Here is a 23,203-nt window from a genome sequence, read left to right on the forward strand (position 1 = left end):
TTCATGGAAACAGTTTATAATAATGAAACGGCGTATGTGTGAAGCCTCCACTAATGTGGCAACGATGATTTTACCATTCTTAGCATGCAAACACATTAAAGAGGCTTACATTTTATTTCTGGCATTACGGTTTATTAAAAAAATTCAAAATAACCTAATATAAGACTGAAATCAATGAAAACGTGCTAGCATAAACAAAAAAGCAAAAAAAAAAATATATGTATATAATCCACTTATCCGTAGTCGTTCCTCTATGGTTTTCGGCGGCCAGATGTACGAAAAGGTTAGAAACATTTGATTGTATCTACTTTGGATATATCTGTAATTTTTCGGGGTAATTTGGTTGCAAAAAAGGGATAATATACATGAATTAAATTAAAATTTTTAAATAACAAAGTAAAGTTGAACTAAATAACGAGTAAAGTAAACAATATAGGGAATAAAACTTTGCAGTTTCGTTGTCTGCTGTTCGTAACTGTGTTTGTGGCGCGCGTGCTTAGGAACCAGGAACAGCAACTTGTTTAAAGTGCAATGTGGAGTGAATTGAGACCAAAATGTGTATAATAACAATCAAATAAGCGCTGTGGAGTTTCAGTTGTGATGGCAGTAAGGATAAAAACCACCGATTACAAGGTAAGAATGAATTCATTTCAAACCATGACCCCGGGAATAAAAAGTTTCATACTTTCAGTAATATAGGCAACCTATAGGCAGCAGATGTGGGACAAAAGAGCAATAGAGCTGGTACTGGATCACAGCTCCCCGGGATTTTACAATCGCTTGTTTCTTGTAGCGAAAGCTTCGGGGGGATGGAGACCAGTACTGGATGTAAGTGCGCTGAACAAATTCGTAGAACAACAAAAGTTCAGCATGGAAATGTCTGCTTCAGTCCTTGCAGCACATCCAAGGAGATTGGATGGCGTCCCTAGACCTTCAAGATGCATATTTCCACATCCCGATTCATCATTCGTCGAGGAAGTACCTTCGTTTCTATGGTTCGAGGGAAGGATCTATCAGTTCAGGGCCCTGTGTTTCGGCCTGTCCACGGCTCCCCAAGTCTTCACAGACTTGATGAAAAATGTGTCAAGACACCTACATTTTGAAAGGGATAAACGTCTCCCAATACCTGGACGACTGGCCATCATAGCGGGCCATAGTTCCTCAAAGCGTGTTTGGAGATCTTTCAACGACTTTGGAATTGACGAAATCTTTAGGATTGATCGTAAACCTCGAGAAATCTCAGATGGTCCCCAGCCAGAACATGGTTTATCTGGGGATTCAGATGGATTCTCGGGGTTTTCGAGTATTTCCTTCTCAAGAGAGAATAAAGAAAGGTTGCACCACAGTATCCAGCTTCTTAAGGGAAGGAGCTGCAACTTTCAGCGAGGGAATGGTTGAGTCTTCTGGGGACCCTTTCCTCGTTCGCGAACAGTTTTCTTTCCTCTAGGAAGACTGCATCTCCCGTCCGCTTCAGTTCTTCCTGAAAAGGAGTTGGAATTGGAAGACAGGACAGCTCTCAGACACTTTTCCAATCTCAACAGAGGTAAAAGATCAATTAAGGTGGTGGTTAACCCCCTTAGAAGAGAACAAAGGAGTATCCCTGGAAGTACGGAACCCAAACCTGACATTGTTCTCAGACGCGTCGGAGACAGGTTGGGGTGCAACCTTAGGATCCAAAGAAGTGTCAGGCACCTTGTCGGAAGAACAGGTGTCATGGCACATAAATTGCAAGGAGCTCTTAGCAATTCACCTTGCACTAAAGAGCTTTGAACACATAGTCAGAGACAGAGTGGTACAGATAAACTCCGACAATACCACCGCTCTGGCTTATGTCAAAAAACAAGGAGGAACTCACTCTCTCGCCCTATACGCACTGGCAAGAGATCTGCTGATTTGGGGGTATCAAAAGAATGTAGTTCTCCTAACAAGATTTGTCCAAGGGGAGAGGAACGTGAGAGCGGACAGACTTAGCAGGAGGTTCCAGGTCCTTCCTACAGAATGGACCCTCCACTCGGAAGTCTGTCAGAGCCTTTGGTATCTTTGGGGGAAGCCTCAAATAAATCTGTTCGCCACGTTCCTCTCCAAAAGGATAGACACATTTTGCGCCCTAGTAGAAGATCCCAGGGCTTATGCAATAGACGCCTTTCTCCTGGACTGGTCAGGGCTAGACGTGTACGCTTTTCCCCCATTCAAGATACTGGGGGAAGTAGTCAGAAAGCTCGTGGCTTCGAAGGGAACAAGAATGACTCTGATAGCCCCATATTGGCCATCCCGAATTTGGTTCACAGAGGTAATGGACCCGCTGGACAGTGGACTTCCCCATATCTTCCTTTCCAAACAGGATAGATCTGCTCAAACAACCCCACTTCGAGAGGTACCATCAAAACCTACCCGCTCTTGCTCTGACTACCTTTCGACTATCGAAAGACTTGTCAGAGCAAGAGGGTTTTCTCGCAAGGCGGCAAGCGCAATTGCCAGAGCCCGCAGATCATCTACTTTGCGAGTGTACCAATCGAAGTGGGAGGTGTTCAGAAGTTGGTGTAGGTCGAAGAAGCTGTCCTCCTCCAATACCTCTGTGACCGAAATTGCGGATTTCCTTCTTATCCTGAGGGAAAAGTCGCATCTCTCTATACCGACTATTAACCCTTAAACGCCGAAGCGGTAAAAAAAAAATGTCTCCCGTGTGCCGGAGGTGTTTCAGAGTGAGCGCGGAAGCGGAAAAAATATTTTCATACAATCAACTTACCTGTCAGATATATACATAGCTAAGACTCCGTCGTCCCCGACAGAAATTCAAATTTCGCGCCACTCGTACAGGTAGGTCAGGCGGGTGATCTACGGCCTGCCCTGGGCGGCAGGACTAGGAACCATTCCCGTTTTCTATCATATTTTCTCTGTCGCCGGTGGTATCAAACATGTTTGCTATTACCTCCTGACTTAGATTCTTATTTCATCCTTTGATCATCGTTTATCGGCTTTTTGGTGACATATCTGGATCGTGTTTTTGGACATTCGCTACTGTGGACTGATTTTGGACTTGCTTTTTGGATTTTTCTCAGTATGTCTGATTCAAATGTGAGTGTGAGAATGTGTGTGAATGTAGGCTGCAGGGTGAGGATACCGAAAGCTTCGGTTGATCCTCACTGTAATGTCGTAAATGTAGGGGGTTTCAGTGTTCTGCTACGTAATACTTGTCATGAATGTGAGGGATTAAATGCAGAAGAATGGAAGACTTTAACTTCTTATTTGAAGAAGTTAGAGAGGGATAGGGTTAGACGTCTGAAAGGTGTGAGTTCAAGGCCTATTGAGCCTTTTATTGATCCTTATTCTAATCCTGATGATTTGGATTCTCCCTATTTGTCTAATTCACAAGCTTTACTTTCGGAATCGGCCTCGGAAATCGCCGATCTGAAAGCTACAATTCGACAGATGAAGTCCAAAATGGCGGGACAAGGTAACAGTGAAAGTGAGCATTACAGTGAAGTGAGTTCTCCAGTGTTGTGGAGGGGGCGTTTGATCGTCCCTGCGACGCTCCCAGGCCTAGACCTCTTCCAAGCTCCCATGCCCAGAGGAGAAAGGAAAAGTCGAAAAGCCTTAAGGAGGTCGTGGAGAATCCCCAACGGTCAGACGTCCCTTCAGCAAGCTCTGTTTCGTTGCAGGCTGCTCAGGGGCTCTTTAGAAAAAGCGTCCTGCGTGAGTGTTTCTCATCCTCTCCCTCTCCCTCACCTAAACGAGGGTGGAAGGAGTCGGATTTATCTAGGCCTCTGAAACGGCATTTGAAAGAACCTGAATTAGATTCGAGCCCGGAGCGTTTCTCAGATGAAGCACCCTCGTCTATTAAGAAGGCGAAGGTGGCGTCAGCGTCACCCAACGTGGACGTGGAAGAACACTTTCCTACTTCTCCCCGATTGAAGATGACGTGGGAGAAGCTTCAAGGAAGATTCTCTTGGCAGTACAGGAGCATCTAGCTTCTTTGGTGGGAGTGTTAGCGAGGGATCCTCCTCGTAGAAAGGACGTTTCTCTTCCAATCAAGAAGTCTCGTCCTCTCTCCCCTGCAAAGCGAGAGGCGTCATGCAGACGTGAAGCTTCCAAACATATCGCAGAGGCTTCGGTTTCGAGAGCGAGATCGGGAGAATCTTACGGCAGACACGTAACGCCAGATAGACGTGAGGCGTCTTTTAGGCATGAAGTGTCATTTAAAGCTGCTTATAAGTGCGAGGCTCCAACCAAGGTTTTGGCGCCAGTTAGGACGCCTGTTGAGAGCGAAGCGTCTTCCAGACGTCAGCAGCCAGACAAGCGGGAGGCGTCAGCCAGGACGCTTGGCGGACGAGAAGCGTCATCCAAGCGGGAAGCATCATCCATTTATGGAGAGAAGCCTAGGCTTTTGGCGCCTTCCAAGACTATTAAAGCTGCGAAGAGGAAGGAATATCATTCCCTTAGCCCCTCTCCTATCAGGAGTTTGTCTCCCCAGAGGAAAGACGTACTGAATTGTCAGCGGAGACTCATCTAGACCCCGAGTTAGAAGAAACTCGGAGGAGGAGTATCAGGGAAGAGAAGGACTGTCGAACTATAAAGTTTTGACAGCCTTGCTTCTAGAGGAGTATGGAGACGACTTGACTCCTGCCTCTCCTCCTTCTCCGCGCTCTCTTTTCTCGAGTGCAAAGACGAAGAAGTCTTCGTCTTTTCTTAGAATGAAGCCCGCCATTTCGATGAAGAGGGCTCTTCAGTCTTTAGACTCATGGATGAAGTCGAAGAAGGAGTTGGTAAGAACGGTCTTCTGCATGCCTCCAACGAGACTAGCTGGTAAAAGAGGCATTTGGTATCAGACGGGAGAGAATATGGGCATTTCTCTTCCGTCTTCATCAGAAGCGGACTTTTCGACCTTAGTTGACGCTTCACGTAGACAAGGTTTGAACTCTGCCCGTATAACTTGGGGCATTTCAGAACTGGACCATCTCCTCAAGGGACTCTTTCATGTATTGGAAGTTTTTAACTTCTTAGATTGGTCCCTTGGGGTGATGTCCAAGAAAGCCCATGATTCTGAAGGACTCGAACCAAAAGTCCTTCTGTGTATTTTGTCTTGTATAGACAAAGTGGTTCAGGATGGCTCGGTTGAGATCTCCTCTTTATTTGAAGCAGGTCTTCTTAAAAAGAAGGACAGTGTTTAGTGCTTTTTGACCAAACGGGTCTCCCACTCATTCAGAGGGCACGCTTCTGTACTCTCCTGTTGTCAGACTTTTTTGTTCCCTTCTCAGTTGGTGAAAGACATTTCTCGTTTCATTAACTGAGAAGGCGACTCAAGACCTTCTGACTCAGTCAGCAAGGAAGAAGAAACCTGCTACTGCAACGGACAAGAAAGGACCGAGTACATCAGTTCAGTCCTTTCGAGGTGGCCCGACCTCCAGAGCTCCCGCAAGAAGGAAGGCTCCTGAGAAGAGAGGTAGGTCTGCCTTTCGTCCCTTTAAAAAGGGAAAGTGATGCTTCTCTCCTCCAAGCACCAGTAGGTGCCAGGCTCCTGGGATTTGTGGAGGCCTGGGCACTTATAAATGCAGACGCTTCATCGATGTCTGTAATAAGGAAGGGATATCGTATCCCTTTCCTGAACACTCCTCCCCTAACGTCAACACCGCGGGAAACTAACAGCCAAGTACAAGGATCTGTGCTGAGGGATACTCCTTCGATCGATGGTGGAGCAGATGTGGGACAATGAGATGCGAGTAGAACAGTACTGGATCAAAACTCCCCGGGTTTTACAAATCGCCTTTTCTGGTTGCGAAGGCCTCGGGAGGCTGGAGACCAGTACTAGACGTCAGCTCTCTGAACAATTTGTTCAGAAGGAGAAGTTCTCGATGGAGACTTCTGCCTCAGTTCTTGCGTCATTGCGACAAGGAGATTGGATGGTGTCTCTAAGATCTCCAGGATCCTATTTTGCAACGTCCCACCCGATCCAACCCTTCATCGAAGAAGTACCTCCGTTTCATGACGGGGGGAAGGATCTTTCAGTCAGAGCCTTGTGTTTCGGCCTTTCCACAGCTCCTCAGGTCTTCACAAGCCTGATGAAGAATGTGGCGAGGTTTCTTCACCTCAAAGGAGTAAATATCTCTCTGTATCTGGACGACTGGCTCATCAGGGCCAGATCAGAGAGACAGTGCTTGGAGGACCTTACGTTAACTTTAGACCTGTTCGAGCGTTGGGATTACTCGTGAACCTCGAGAAGTCGCAGCTGACCCCCAGACAGAACTTAGTCTATCTGGGGATTCAGATGGATCTCGGGGTTTTCGGAGTGTTTCCTTCGCAAGAGAGAATCGCAAAAGGTTTGCAGAAAGTCTCTCTCTTCTTAAGGAAGGAACAAACGTCGGCGAGGGAATGGTTGAGCCTTCTAGGAACCCTTTCCTCGCTCGAACAGTTCTTCCCGCTAGGAAGACTTCATTTACGTCCGCTTCAATTCTTCCTCAAGAGGTCTTGGAGTTGGAAAACCGGACAACTTTCAGACGCCTTTCCCATTCCAGTGGAGATAAGACCGCACTTGGAATGGTGGTTGCCCCCTCTGAAAGAGAACAAAGGGATCTCTCTAAAAATCCAGAACCCAGACCTAGTGTTGTACTCCGACGCGTCGAGAAAGGTTGGGGCGGAGCAACATTAAGGTCGAAGGAGGTGTCAGGCACCTGGGAAACAGCGCAGGTGTCTTGGCACATAAACTGCAAAGAGCTCTTCGCCGTACACCTGGCTTTGAAGAGTCTAGAACCTCTTGTTTCGAACAAAGTAGTGCAAGTAAATGTAGACAACACCACGGCACTTGCCTACATTCGAAAACAAGGAGGGACTCACTCCTCGTTCCTTTACGAACTGACGAAAAGATCTTTTACTTTGGACGTCTCAGAGGAACATCTCCCTTCTTAAAGGTTCGTTCAGGGAGTAAAGAATGTGGGGGCGGACAGATCAGAGGAGGAACCAGGTCCTTCATACAGAGTGGCGGACCCTACACGAAGAGGTGTGTCAAGATCTCTGGTCTCTGTGGGGGACCCCTCATGTGGATCTCTTCGCCACATTCATCTCCAAAAGGCTGGCAGTCTTTTGCTCGGTCGTGGAAGACCCCAGAGCTCTTATGGTAGACGCTTTCCTGCTGGACTGGTCTCACGTAGACGTCTATGCTTTTCCTCCATTCAAAATCCTGGGACTAGTACTGAAAAAGTTTTGTGGCTTCAAAGGAGACGGAGGATGACATTGATAGCCCCCTTTTGGCCGCTCAAGATTGGTTGTTCACGGAGGTGGTGGAGTGGATCGTAGACTTTCCCAGATCCCTACCAAGAAGGATGGATCTTCTCAAACAGCCACACTTCAAGAGGTATCATCAAAACCTCCCCGCTCTCGCTCTGACTGCCTTTCGACTATCGAAAGACTCGTCAGAGCGAGAGGGTTTTCTCGCGAAGTTGCAAGCGCGATCGCGAGAGCCTGCAGAACCTCCATTAGGCAAGTATATCAGTCCAAGTGGGAGGTTTTTAGAAGGTGGTGTAGAACTAAGAAGTTGTCCTCCTCCACTACCTCTGTAGCGGAAATTGCGGATTTCCTTCTATTTCTGAGAGAGCAATCTCATCTAGCTGTATCCACAATAAAGGGATACAGAAGTATGCTCTCGGCAGTCTTCAGGAATAGAGGATTAGATCTGGCAGATAACAAAGATCTCCACGATCTCATAAGGTCCTTTGAGACTTCAAAGTCTAAGGAACCGGTCCCTCCTAACTGGATCCTAGACGTGGTTCTCAAGTTCCTTTCATCCGAAAGGTTCGAACCTCCTCATCTGGCATCGTTTAGAGACATCACTAGAAAATGCCTATTTCTATTATCTTTAGCTACGGCAAAGAGAATTAGTGAATTACATGCTCTGCAGGATAAAGTAGAATTCAAGGGAGACTCAGCTATTTGCTCGTTTAAGACCCTGTTTTTAGCTAAAAACGAGAATCCCCACCCACGAATCCCTGGCCTAAGTCATTCGAAGTCAAAGGCATATCGAGTCTCGTAGGCAGAGAAGCAGAGAGGTCTCTATGCCCTGTAAGAGCTCTGAAGTTCTACCTTCAGAGAAAGCATCAGATGGGAGGCTCTAGGCAAGGTCTTTGGTGCGCGGTAAAAGACCCCACAAGACTGATGTCCAAGAATGCTCTGGCATTCTTTGTGAGGAACGTCATTTCAGACGCACATAAGGTCTGTCCTGACGAAGAGTTTCGACTGTTGAAAGTGAAAGCTCATGAAGTGAGAGCAGTAGCAACATCTCTCTCGTTTCATAAGAATATGTCGCTTAAAAACATCATAGATACGACATTTTGGAGATGCAACTCAGTATTTGCATCTCATTACTTGAAAGACGTTCGTGTGACCTATGAGAAGTGTTTTTTCTCTGGGTCCTTTCGTATCGGCGGATACGATCCTGGGTACGGGAGCCGACACCAATCCTTAAGTATATACTTTCCTTCTTTTTAGCTATGGTCTGGAGTCTCTTCTAACAAGAAGGACTTGGTTTAGCTACGGGCGCGGCCGTCTATGTTGTTCAGTAAGAGACTCTTGTCATATCTAATTAGATGAGTATAATTTTTTTTTTTTTTTTTTTTTTTTTTTTTGTTTTTTTTTTTTTTTTTTTTTTTTTTATAGAAAATTATGTATGTGTGCGTAGTGTGTTTTTTGAGTTATGGTTGTTGTGAAGAGTTCGGGGATAATCGGAACAATCTTTATTTCTAACATGTGGTTAGGATCAGGTGGTCTGGATTGGTTGTGTGCTCCTCATAAGGTGTATTGTCATATAAGTGGATCAGCACCCATTGACAAAGTCCTTTCAGGCTCTGCCGAGTAAGCGGATAAGACCCCTTCGGCAGACCCACAAGAACTCTTGGCCATAGATCATATATCTCGCTAAAGTTTCTTGAGGTGATGCAGACTACTGGGCAAACACCCACGAAGTCTACCACCTATCAGGTAGGAACCAAGGTTTTATTTATACCTACAACATATGTTGTTTACCTGTCTATTCCATAAGTAGCTGTCTCTTACCCTCCACCAAAGGGTGCAATCAGCTATGTTATATCTGACGGTAAGTTGATTGTATGAAAATGATATTGTTATGTTACAATAAGTTTCATACATACTACCTGGCAGATATATACAATTAAAGGCCCACCCAGCCTCCCGCAGGAGACAGGTGGAAGAGAGAAAATATGATAGAAAACGGGAATGGGTTCCTAGTCCTGCCGCCCAGGGCAGGCGGTAGATCACCTGACCTACCTGTAGCGAGTGGCGCGAAATTTTGAATTTCTGTCAGGGACGACGGAGTCGTTAGCTATGTATATATCTGCCAGGTAAGTATGTATGAAACTTTATTGTAAACATAACATATCATTTTTTTCATAAAATCACAGCGCGCTTAGTTTTCAAGATTAAGAGTTCATTTTTGGCTCCTTTTTTTGTCATTGCCTGAAGTTTAGTATGCAACCATCAGAAATGAAAAAAAATATCATTATCATATATAAATAATGCGATATATGATAGCGCAAAAACGAAATTTCATATATAATTGTATTCAAATCGCGCTCTGCGCAAAACGGTTAAAGGTAACAAGTTACATTTTATTTCGTTGTAATTTACACTAAATTGCGATCATTTTGGGTATATAACACATTGTAAAACGATAAAAGCAACACAGAGAAAAATATTATCACAAAATAATGCATGAATTCGTAACGTGGGCGACGTTTTAAACAAATATTTTTTTTCAAAAATTCAAAAAACACATAAACTAAATATTGTCCTAGAGACTTCCAATTTCTTTCAGAATGAAGAAAAACAAAAATGATTGAATATTACTATACTATAAGAACTATTAGCTTACAAATGCAGTTTTTCGACCATATCTGACGAGTTAAAGTTGACCGAATGTCGAATTTTTTTATATATTTTTTTTTATATAGCAATTATTTCGGAAATAATAAAAGCTAAAACTTTCAAATATTTTTTCGTTTTATTCACATGAAAATTCGCGACATTTTCATATATAAAAATCTATGAAATGCCTAATATGAAACGGAGCAAATATTCCAAGAATGGGACGTACACATTTCGGAGATTTGTGGCGGAGAATCCGCGCGCGGAGGGAAGAAAAGTTTTTTTTTAATTCACCATAAATTTAAATATTGTGCTAGAGACTTCGAATTTGTTTCAAGATGAAGATAAATGACTGAATATTACTAGACTGTAAGAGTTTTAGCTTACAATTGCGTTTTTCGACCATTTCGGTTAGAGTCAAACTTGACCGAACGTGGTTTTTTTTTTTCTATTTATCGTGATTTATATGCAAATATTTCAAAATGAGAAAAGCTACAACCTTCAATTATTTTTTGTTGTATTCTACATGAAATTGCGCACATTTTCATATATAAACTTACTTTATGTAACGGCTAATTTAAAATAAAAGGTGCAAACATTACCACAATCGCACGTATTATTTTTTCGGAAGAGTTACCGCGCGGACGTAAAGTAAATGTTATTTTTTTCATAAATTCACCATAAATCGAAATATTGTGCTAGAGACTTCCAATTTGTTGCAAAACTGAAGGTAAATGCTTGAATATTACTAGAATATAAGCATTTTAGCTTACAATTGCATTTTTTTTCGACCATTTCGGTAGAGTCAAAGTTGACGACAGTTGAAAAAAATTTGTCACTTATCATTTTTTATATGAACATATTTCAAAATTGATAAAAGCTACAACCATGGGTTGTTTTTAGTTTGTTATTGTTGCATGAAATTGCGCACATTTTTCATATATAAAACTTATGTAACGGCTAATTTAAAATGGTGCAAACATTACCACATTCGCATGTATGATTTTTTCGGAAAGAGTTACCGCGCGGACGTAAGGAAAAAACAAAAGTTTTTTCATAAATTCAACCATAAATCGAAAAATATTGTGCTAGAGACTTCCAATTAGTTGCAAAATGAAGGTAAATGATTGAATATTACTAAAATATAAGAGTTTTAGCTTACAATTGCGTTTTTTTTCGACCATTTTTGGTAGAGTCAAAGTTAAACGAAGGTTGAAATTTTGGCAACTTATCGTTATTTATATGAAAATATCTCAAAAATGATAAAAGCTACAATTATGAGTATTTTTTTGTTGTGTTTTACATAAAAATGCACACATTTTCTATATAATACTCCATGTAAACGGCTAATTTAAAATGGTAAAAAAATTATGTCAAAGTGACGAAATAATTTCCGAGATGTGTCACAGATACTTTTTAGTGCGGCAAGAAAGAAATTCGCGCTTGCGCGCCTACTTAACGATTGTAAACAAAACAACACCTTGATCCGTGAACTCCCAGCATCCCCCAAGGTGCGTGATTCAAGAGTTTTCGGCTGGTAGGCCCAAAAGTATTTTCCCGCGAATTTTTAAAAAAACTTTTGTATGTCGACGTAAAATACGTCCAGTCGGCACCCGAGAGACAAAAAATGTCGACGTAAAATACGTCCAGTTGGCGTTTAAGGGTTAAGGGGTACAGGAGCATGCTTTCGGCAGTATTCCAGAAACAGAGGATTAGATTTGACAAATGATAAGGATTTACACGATCTCATTCGTTCCTTCGAAACATCAAAGTCAATAGAACCCAGAGTTCCAAGCTGGAACCTGGATGTGGTCCTGAAATTCTGTCCTCCGAGAGGTTCGAACCACCGCACACGGCTTCCTTTCGAGGATATCACAAGGAAGTGTCTGTTCTACTGTCTCTCGCTACGGCAAAAAGAGTCAGTGAGTTTGCACGCCCTTGAGTCACGAGTGGTTTCAAGGGAGACTCTGCGTTTGTTCATTCCAGACTCTCTTCTTGCTAAGAATGAGAATCCCTCGAATCCCTGGCCCAGGAGCTTCGAGGTAAAAGGACTTACTAGTATGGTAGGCAGAGAGGCAGAGAGATCCCGGAGATCTGCCAGTTTAGAGCACTTAAATTCTATCTGGACAGAAAGAAGCAGTTGGGGGTTCGCAACACGGTCTATGGTGCTCAGTAAAGGACCCCAAAAGACCGATGTCTAAGAATGCCTTAGCCTTCTTTGTAAGAAGTGTCATTACCGAGGCTCATAAGAACTGCCCAGATGACTCTTAATCTATTAAGAGTAAGAGCTCATGAAGTAAGGGCAATCGCGACGTCTATTGCGTTCCAAAGAAATATGTCTCTCAAGAATATTTTGGATGCAACTTATGGAGATGCAACTCAGTGTTTTGCATCTCATTACTTAAAGGATGTGCGCGTTACGTATGGAGAAATGTTATTCTCTAGGTCCGTTTGCGTCAGCACAGACGGTTCTGGGTACTGGAGCGAGCACCGATCCTTAAATAAGTGTACGTAACCCTCTTGTCGGATGCGTTCTTGGATTTCCTGTGCATGGAAGTGTCAGATGTCGCAAAGGCGGCCTTCACTTCTCTTCACTAGGAGATCGAGTGGCAACTGACTTTTAGAGGGGTGCAATTTTTTTTTTTTTTTTTTTTTTTTTTTTCTGTACTTTTGAATGTGTGTTTATCGAGTTTTTGGTTGTTTGCTAAGAGTTCGGGGATGGCTCTTGGCAATCTTAGAACTAACACGGGTGTTAGAATCAAGTGATCGGGATCGGTTGTGTGCTCCTTAAAGAAAGGCGTGTTGCTAATAAAAAAGCGGATTAGCACCCATTGACAAATGCCAGTTAGGCTCTGCCGAGTAAGTGGATGAGACCCATCGACAGACCCACAAGAACTCTTGGCCGCAGATCACTATCTCGCTAAGGCTCTTGAGGTGAAGCAGACTCCTAGGCAGTAGCCACGAAGTCTTCCACCTGATAAGGTATGAACCAAGGTCTATAAATACCTACAACATATGTTGTTTACTTGTCTAGTCAGTAGTTAGCTGTCTCTTGCCCTCCACCAAAGGGTGTCAATCAGCTATGTATATATCTGACAGGTAAGCTGAATGTATGAAAATGATATTGTTATGATACAATAAAGTTTCATACATACTTACCTGGCAGATATATACGATTGAGGACCCACCCAGCCTCCCCGCGAGGAGACAGGTGGAAGAGAGAATGATTAGAAAATGGGAATGGTTCTAGTCCTGCACCCAGAGCAGGGCGGTAGATCACCTGACCTACCTGTAGGGAGTGCCGCGAAATTTGAATTCCTGTCGGGGACGACGGAGTCGATAGCTATGTATATATCTGCCAGGTAAGTATGTATGAAACTTTATTGTATCATAACAATATCATTTTGCGGTACCTCCTGACTTGATTTTCGTGTTAAATCACCATCGATCTTCTGGGCTGTCTTTTGCAGGGAAGTACTGGGTCTTTGGCTCGGCATACGCTTTTATTAACTTTTTAATGAATTTGGCTTCGAAAGAATTTCGAAGAATATATAACGTGTAACTACCGAAATTGTCGGTAGACACTCACATAGTTTGCAAAAAAGGGAAATATAATATTTATTCATTAATACGTGTAATAAGTGTAGAATTGATTGAGGAAATAAACTGACTTCCTACTTTAGGGAGTCAGTAAAGCATGTAACTAGATACGTTTCTTTTAAAAAGTTTGGATTACTTTTACTAAAGTTACTAACGTTTTAGCATACTCGTACTAACGAGCAGTTAGAGTATTAACAGTACTAGTTAGTGTTGCATCCTCATCACCTTCTTACTTCGCAGAAACCCTTATTCAAATTCATAATTGCAATTTGAAGACAAGGATTGTGGCTCAAAATGCGGGCTATTAAAAGGTAAGAAGTTATTACTAGTGTTCCCCATTGCAGTGGAGGGTGCGTCTGATCGGCTCTGTCTCGCTCTCAGGCCTAGACCTCTTTCAAGCTCCCAAGCCCAGAGGAGAAGGAATGTCGAAAGCCGTAAGGAGGTTTCAGAGAATCCCCACCGGTCAGGCGTCCCCTCGGCAGGTTCTGTAGAGCGTCCCAGACTGCCAAGGATAGCCATTGGAAAGGCATCCTTAAAAAAGTGCGTCTCTTCTTCAGTTTCTTCATCTTACATCCGAAAAGACGAAGAATGTACATGTTTGGAGTTCGGACGATCTAGCGCGTTCTCTGAAAACTAAGAGAACACTGAGCGAGAGCCAGCCAGGAAGCCGCGTTCCAGAAGCAAGCGCGAGCCACGTTCCAACAGCCAGCAGCGAGCCGCGTTCCAACAGACTAGCGCGAGCCGCGTTCCTACAACCAAACGCGAGCAGCGTTCCAGAAAATTTTTCTTGGCGCAAGGAGCCTTCAAAGAAACGAAGCGCCAGAAAAACAGACGGCGAGAGCAAGGAGCCTTATAGTAGAGTGGCAACCCCTTTTTTGAAAGATCCGTCCCATTGAACGTTCCGGGCAAGAGGCTCCTTCTAAAAGGAGTCTAGTAGGCGCTCGGAACTATCAGGGCGCACGGGACCTTCCACGCAAGCGGAACATTCCAGGAGCGAGTCTCCTTTCTAGCGTGCGGAACTATCCAGGCGCCAGAATATTCCAAATCTTCTTATGAGAGAGAGGTCAGTCACGAGGCTCCTCTTTGAGTTTTTAACTTGAGCAACTTCCCCCTGGCAAAGGTGCAAGATGTCGCACAGGCGGCCGTTGCTTTTGTCAGAAGGATTCTGATACTAAGAGAAGCCATTTTTCATTATTCAGAAGACTCCTGTGTTTGGCAGTTCCTCTCAATGCGGACTCTCTCCTTCATTCATGCTCTTTCCTCGTTATGAAGAGGCAAGAGCTTGGGAGTTTTCTTAATAAGAATCTCATCGACGGTTTGGGTATGATGGCGGATAGGAAATATCTACTTCCTTTCGTAAACCCTAGAGATGAACAGGAATTCTGTCTCTTCCGCGATTTATGAGGAAATCACGAAGATTTAAAGAGTTCCTGGATTAACTTCCTTCCTTAAGGAGATATATATACTCTTTCTATCGTTCTATTAAAGAAAACGAAGATAGCAAAAATTTTTCCTTTATCTGCCTCGGCAGGGAAAGAAGGTAGCAGAGTATCTGCTGTATGAGAATAAGATACGGTCAAATCTTAAGCACGTACCGTAGTTACTTCTTTGCTGAGCAACTCAATTACCAGTATCCTTCCAGGAATTTCGTAGGAAGGACTACACTTAAAGGGGATTGTTAAGACAACAACTACTCTTAGCTTCTAGATTTATCAAAGTCTTGTTTCGCTAAATATGCATTAATAAGAACTTCCTGAAGTTCGATAATAATTTTATAAGATTCCTTTATTGAATGGAGTAGCTGGCAACTCTGGAAGAGTAAGGCCAGACGGCTAACGGAGACTGCTATCGCTTAGACCAACGCAGTACCATCTAGTTCTCGGTCATGAGCGGTCGGTTACATCTCTCTCTCCTACCGCGGGATGGAAAATAAAAACTAACCGTATCTCTCCCCTACAATCGCGGTCTTAGCCTCGGATTGAGGGGATAGTTAAGCAAACATAAAAAAAATAATAGTCTGCCTTTTGCTAAGAAGCTTTCAATAAGAAAGATATTACAACCTTTCAATGCTGTTTACCGTAGGTAACATTATTAAAGGATTCTAACGCAGCGGAACACTATATTATATAATGCTCTCGTGCTTACGAAAGCATGGCTTATTAGAGTACATGCTTAGTGAGAAGATGAATGTAGTAGAGAATTCACTTTAAGACTTCGGTATGGTCAAGTCTTATGCACATACCGAGGTTAACTACAGAATTCCTAGTATCCTTACAAAGGTTTCCTAGATTAATGCTGTTTACCACAATGTGACAGTATTATAAAGGATTCTAATACGGCAGAGCACGATATAATATAATTCTCTCATCCTTTCGAGAAACGCACACAACCTTTTTAGAATCGGATATTGCTCAAGAGAAGATGGATGAGTCGGATGGGAAACATTCTCTTAGTGGCAGAAGTTGTTTCCCTGAATGGACTATACTACGTATATAAAAGTTTTTTCCTACTAAGAACGGAATTAACATGTGAAAGGATGTTGGGTACCATAAAGGCACAGATGTTCTGGGACATAACCTAAAAAGAATTAGAAGGAAGCGCCAGCCTGGCGCAAAGCGTCAGAAGCGCCAGAAGCGCCAGCCTGGCGCATTCACCATCCAAGATATTTTCTCGTTTTAGCGAGTTATTAACCTAAGAGTCCAGTAGCCTCTCGGACAGCAGGCTCGGTATCGGCAAGATTTGTTCCTGATTTCGTTACCCATTTAATCGGAAAGGGGTCGCTTACAAGGAACGATGAAGTGATTTATTTTAATCACTTAGGCCAATTCCACGACTCTCTCATATCGCAAAGAGCATCGAGAATCGCTTTTTTCGCCCCTGTTCGCGTTAACAAAAGAGAACCTATTTGGAAAACAGACACGGAACGTAACGATCCTTAAAAGGTTCGATGCAAGATTTTGCATGTCTGTGAGAACCTTCTCGATCGAAGATAATAACTGTTAACGTATGTCTAACATTTATTGGAAAGAGTTGTGAGAATCTGCGGAAAATCTTCTTCATAGATCTCTTCGCAAGGTAGAAGATGAACCGGCTTCCTATAGACTGCTTCCTTTTCCTCAAACCAAGAGAGGTAGCAATATACGCCATCTTTAATTTAAAAAAGGGGAATAAACTTTAGTCTTTTTTCCCCTAGTTTTAAATTCTTAACAGATATTGAGATAAATGGGCGTCAAAGGAAGAGAGGATGAATGCCTCATTTTGGCCTTAGAGAGGTTGGATTCACAGAGGTCACGTTCTTCTCACAGCATGTTTCGTAAGGCTTTTCCAAGAGTATCTGGATATTCTATCTGAATCTATTATAAATAGACCTGAAAAACCTCTCCACTCTGAGTCGGTCTGCGTGCAGACTGACCAGAAGTAGACATGAATGAGAGGAGTTTTATCAAGGTAAAAGACAAGAGTCATGGTAAAGACATAGAATTGCTGCAGATTGTGCTAGATGGAATGGGGAAACTGTCCTCTTCCGATACCTCTGTGAACCACATGGGGGGCCCCTTTTTCCCTTCCTTTTCAGAGGGAAAGAATCACCTTTGTATATATCTGCTATCAATAACGCAGTAAAAGGCTATACTCTGTCTCTACAAGGAGAATTAGAGATAGCAGAGAATTAAGATCTTCGGGATCTTATACGATACCCCAATACGACATGAGTAGGATATCAAGTGGATGAACACGGACAAGGGTCTAACCAGGCGCCGGAAGGGCGCCAGGCGCCAGCCAGGCGACACCCAGGCGCCAGCCAGGCGCTAACCAGGCGCCAGGCTCCAGGATCTACAGCTTCTTCATGTTTGGAGATAGAATTCACCAAGAGTCTCCTCTTTGAGATTGTACAAGATCAGTTGTTTCCTGACAGGGACACAAGTTGCGCACAGGCGGGCCGTTGCCCGTGTCAGGATGGACTGAGATTGTGGGAAGTTTCTAGCAAGAACAAAACTTCTCATGACAGGGACTCTAGTGGTCGCATAATCGTCTTCATCTCTGTCAGGATGGTTTTGATTTGGAGAGACGTTTTTTGCAGGTTCAACCTTCACCTGCCAGGTACTCAAAAATGTCGCACTTTTATGTGAACATAACCTTGTCAGGATGGGGCTGTTACTGCTTAAAGCCCTTCACCTTGGTGAAGAGGCGCTCTCCTCAGGTGATTCATTCTTCTCCCCAACCATTATGGGACAAAGAGATATATCAGACTAGGAAGTCAATGAGGGTGCAGGTCTTTCAGATTACAAGACCTTAGCACCCTTTTATTGCATGAATTCGGAGAGTCTCTTGAGTCCTTCTCCTAGTTCATTACTATTAAGGGGATTATAAATCATCCTCTTTTGGACCTCAGATTCTGTGTTCCGACAAGATGGAACTGCTCCTCGTTAAACTTCTTTGGGGGATTTTATGAGGTAATTCTTTGTTTCTCTTGGTCGAAGACAAGTGAATTTTTTGTGCATTGGAGTCATGCATCAGACTCTATGGATACTCGGCTATGGGTTCTTGCCAGCGTAGTATGGCTGGTAAAAGAACTAAAACCCTCTATTCCTGAATAACGCTTTCAGATAGAGGTTCCGTCGTCCAGGCAGGGAAAAATCAGGAGTCCTCCCAATATCAGCTCGGAGTCTCCTTCGACTTCCAAGCTCCTTCCCTTCCTTCGGACAAGGATAGGGAAGATTCCGCAACGAGGAACCTCATCAACATGTAAGAAGAGATCTCGTTAGCAACGGAAGTACTCAGGAAGGATCCTCCTCGGAGGAAGACTCTTATCTCTCGTACTGTTAGATATCCTATCGTCTAATGGATGTAGCTGACTACAATCACCTCCCCTTGCCGGAGAGGCCAAAAGCTCAAAGTGGAAGAATTTCTTCCACCCCTTCTCCAGTCTCCTGATAAACTATTGTGGATGTTCAGGACTTTCGGACAATGTAGCGCCAACTAGGCGCCAAATGCCAAAGCAGGCGTAAAAAACGCCAGTGGCAGACAGTTCCAAGGAACACTGTCATTGTCTGATGAGAGGAAAGAGCGGGTCTCCAACCTAGCGCAGGTGCGCTAGAGGCGAACAAATCGGACAGATAAGAGCGTCCGATGTGGACATCACCAGACATCCTCGAGACTCTACCAAGCTCGAAGCTCAAGCAAGTGGGGAGGAGCCAGCCAGGCTCCAGCCGCCAAAAAGAGCCAGTCTGGAGCCAGGCGCAAAGCTACTTCCAGGCGTGAGGCGCCAGCCAGGCGCTAGGTGCCAACCAGGCGTCAAGCGCCAGGCAGGCGCGAGGCGCCAGCTAGGCGCAAGGGACAGGCAGGCGCGAGGCACCAGCCAGGCGCGAGGCGCCAGCCAGGCTCTATCCAGAACAGATCCATTTCAAAGAAAGCCCTGGTCTTCTTTGAAACAAGTGTGATCACTAAAGCACTTCGTGAGTAACTTGATGATTCCTTCATACAGCTGAGAATTAAAAGCGCATGAAGTGCGAGCTTTTATGAATTCTTGTTGATGCAACTCTGTGTTGACTTCCCATTACACGAAGGAGGTCAAGTTGACCTACGAGAGATCCTTCTCTCTTGGTTATACGTGTCTACAGATACGTTGCTGGGATAGGGAGCCGACACTGATCCTTAACTAGTGAGTTAAATTTTATATTGCAATACACCCCCTGAACACCTGAACAAGCCCTGGTCACTTACCAGCCCGAACCATCATTTATTAAAAATTTACCAAATCTTGGTTTAAAATAAAATAAACGATCAGTGTTGCCAATCTCCTGGCAACACCCTCGTTACCTAGTTACCAGCCCACCAGGTGATAGCCCTGCCTCACAGGCTGGTCACACCTGCCCTCTCGTCAATCACTATCGTTCGCGGTGGTGACAGATGTATCCACAGCGAATCCCTTTTTGGTCTTGCCCGGCCTTCATTTGCACTTTGATTTGATTGATTTTGGTGACGAATTACGCATCCCTTTGGATTACTGTTGGATTGCTCTTAATACCTTGTCATCAGACATTGATTCTGCAAAGGAAGAAACAACACAAGCTACGACAACGGCTACTGCATTCTCGGCCACGACATCACAGAAAACGACGAGCGGAAGTTCAACAACGTATCGTCTTTGCCAACAATGCAAGAAAAGGATGAGTACCCTATGACACGATAGTCATTCCTTATGCGTAAATTGTGGGTCTACGACAGTTCGCCGCCGCCAGTTCGCCGCGCAACATTTTGCCGCGGACAGTTCGCCGCGTGCCAGTTCGCCGCAGAGTCAGTTTGCCGCAGAGTCAGTTCGCCGCCAGCCTTTTCGCCGCGAACCATTTCGCCGCCAATGTAAAGATGGCAAACATGCACAGGGTATATTAAATTAGGAATAGGATAATAGGGAAAGTATAGCTAGAGATTGATAATTTAACACATTAGTATTATTATCATTTTGTCAATGAAAAAAACAAATTTGGCTCAAAATGAAGAAGCTAATACAAAGCTTATACAGTTTTTTACTCGACCGCATTTATTCAGATATTAAAGGAGGCAAACTTCCACAAGTTGGGTTAGCGTGGTCAGACAGTTTGCTAAATGAGTAAGTCATCCTCGCAGTTTTTTCACTCAGAGATCAAAGGAAAAACAAAAATAGGCAAAAATAAAGAAAGATTGTTTTGAAAAATTTAATCATGAAACTTCATTTGAACACTATATAATATCTAAAAACATGATTCATACCGTATGATACATTAGATAGAGCTGTCTCTTCAGAAGTTGTGTGCTAGTCCTCGTAGATAGTCCATGTTATCTCTATTACGATAATCATTCACGATAGTTTCGATTCTCTCATTTAAAAGTTCATATCGCGGGCGACGTCGGGGGGGGGGGGGGGGGGGGGGGGGGGGGGGGGCTTGGCTATTTCCAGCCAAGAGTCCTTCAATTTCAGTGTCTCCGAGTAAGTCCTTTAATGAATTTTCCATATCGAAGCCGAAGGCCAATTTCACCCAGTGTGACTTGAACAGAACGATGCCATGCTCGACAACTTTGCTGGTGCGGTCTTCACTATTTATGACACGTCATGTACATTCCACAATTCAATTGGAAATGTAGGAGCACGTCTTAATCCACGGCGATTCGGACGTCCTATATAATGTCCTCAAAATAGTCCAACACTGGCTGCAAAACCATCTGGAAGGTGTTGGCTGAGCTCTCGAAAGAAAACATTCAGGTACGTCATCAGAATGGGACAAAGGCTAGAGCTGGGATGGTGCGGCACTGTAGCACAAAATGGAATACAGTCGAGTGTAAAAACTGCAAGGATTTACTCATTTGGCAAACTGTTAACCACGCTACCCAACTTGTAGTAGTTTGCCTCGTTTGATCTCTGAGATACGGTCGAGAAACTGCGAGGAATATAATTAGGGTACTTTATTCATTTTGGCAAACTGTTTGACCATGCTAACCCAACTTGTATAAGCTTCGTAAGCTTCTTCATTGAGGTAAATTTGGCTTTTTCATTGAGAAAATTATAATAATACCAATAATGATAAGAATAGTAACGTTATAAATTATCAATCTCTAGACTATACTTTCCTATTATCCTATTCCTCATTTAATATATCCTGTGCATGTTTGCCAGCTTTTATATTGGCGGCGAAAAGGTTGGCGGCGAACTGTCGCCGCGGCGAACTGGCTCTGCGGCGAACTGGCACGCGGCGAACTGTCCGCGGCGAACTGTCGTGCGGCGAACTGGCGGCGGCGAACTGTCGTGCTCCCGTAAATTGTAGGCCTGTTCAATATAATATAAAGACCAGATGTTTGGAATGTCAGGAGTGGTCTTTGGACCAGATGTTAGGGTATCTCAAACGTAGGAAAGGTCTTGTATTAAGAAGTAAGTGTAGGCAGGAAGAGACTAACGTAGATCAAGATAAAGACTTAGAGACAGTGCTCTTTAAGAGACTTGAGAGTAGGCTGACATCGAGTATGACATCTCTGTTACCGATTTTATGTCAAGATTAAGTGAGGATAGATCGAGCAATAGGGATACTGAAATTACTAATCGTTCTTTTCCAGCTCCCCTGCCTGTTCCAGAACCAGCCCTAACCGGTGCTGGGGGTTATGGGGATCCGCAAGCCCACAGGGCAGGATCCGCCGTCCCCCCTGGCGCGGAGCAGGCAGTGTTGGCAGCAGATTCCCCTTCCCTCGATGTGTAAGTTCTCAGGATGATAAAAACTTAGGTCAGATATAGACGAGTAGGATAATAGGCTACATGCGGTTTAGTTTAGAAAGAGAAGTGCAGGCTTCTTCGGGTCGGTTTTCTATTAAAAGTAGTAGTTTATAGAGGCACAGTGTCCTTAGAGCATCTTTAGGCTTTTTCCTGCTTCGAGTTCCTTGCATCAGAAGCTTTTAGGCCATGGTTGGTCTTTCAGATATGCTCCTTCGTCGTTAAGGTTACTTTCCTCTACTTATACGATACGATAATTGTTAATATCAACTAATTCTCCGTTCAATGCATGTAAGTTCAGTATGGAGAGAAATCGAATAAAATTAACTACAGTTAGCCTAGTGTTCACGATGATATATCGTATGCATATTCAGTAGCCTAGCCTAAAGTATTCGCAGTACAACATATCGATAGTTATTTTTATATTGGCTAATGCTGTAGGCTCAAGGCATTCTGACTTCTGATAATTCAGTACAGGTGTAATTGAAAATGAACGAGAATCCGATCGGTGGATAATTAATATGAATGTAATCGAACAGAATGAAGATCGGATTCTGTCCGACTAAAGCATTATGATTGTATTATATGTATTATCATATTAGCGTAGTATAAACACTTAACTCGGCAGTCATTCACGCTGGAATCAGCGGATGACGAATACGGGTTTGCGTCGCCGTAACCATCTCATTCTCTCCTGATTGCCTAAAATGACTAACGTAACAACACTCTCACTTATGCCAAGTTTGTACAAACGTCTTGAAGGAGGACCGTCAACGTTGTTGTTCACCTATGTTGACATTTAAACATAGTTCAATAGAGGTATTCTATCTTGGGGGGCAATTATAATCAGATGGCAGATATAAGGAATTCGTATTGTGATGGCTTGTTAACCACCACACGATACACTTATCAAAATATAGGTTACTCCTGTATTCACTTAACAGGATACGAAATTCACAAGGTGTGAAATCGTACCACAACCTTAAACCACAGTGTGCAAAATCAATTCAGGGGTGAAAATAAACACTTCAGAAAAATAACTTAAATTTAATACAAAATTCGTTAGGCAGAAATTACACCTGAACCTCTTATAATACAAAAGTCTATGAATAACACTCAACCCTTAAATAATCACTAAACAAATCCCAATACACAACTAATAAAAGAAACCAACACATTCCAACCACAAAAAGGAGGGGGTCCAGAAAGGAGGAGAAAGGCAAAAAGAAAGAATATCCTAACAAATACACACTAATATTCCTAACAACTTCTCTGAATGTTTTAAAGTACTCCTCTTGCAAGGCAAGGTACAACTCCACGTCTGGAGGACAAATCAGGGTGATAATCCGATGCTAATGCAATCACAGCGCTGAATCCAAAAATATCAAATAGGTGGCTGGCAAGTATCAAGCGGTTCACGAAACCACACAGCAGAGGAACATTTGCCGTGAGCTTAATAAGTATATAATTTTACCTTGGGACAGAGAGGTCCCCTTGGCTTTA

General features: G+C 43.4%; 1 protein-coding gene and 1 long non-coding RNA gene across 3 annotated transcripts in view; both read left to right on the forward strand.

The window, feature by feature from the left end:
- LOC135206290 (zinc finger protein 501-like) overlaps positions 1–23,203 on the forward strand; it is a 116,632-nt gene that overhangs the window by 24,598 nt on the left and 68,831 nt on the right. The window lies entirely within an intron of this gene.
- On the forward strand, positions 19,430–21,708 carry LOC135205984 (uncharacterized). The gene is made up of 2 exons (XR_010312662.1): positions 19,430–19,681; positions 21,264–21,708. It is a non-coding gene; the product is annotated as an uncharacterized LOC135205984 (long non-coding RNA).

The sequence above is a fragment of the Macrobrachium nipponense genome, chromosome 29 (assembly GCF_015104395.2).
Source record: "Macrobrachium nipponense isolate FS-2020 chromosome 29, ASM1510439v2, whole genome shotgun sequence".
Taxonomy (NCBI): Eukaryota; Metazoa; Arthropoda; class Malacostraca; order Decapoda; family Palaemonidae; genus Macrobrachium; species Macrobrachium nipponense.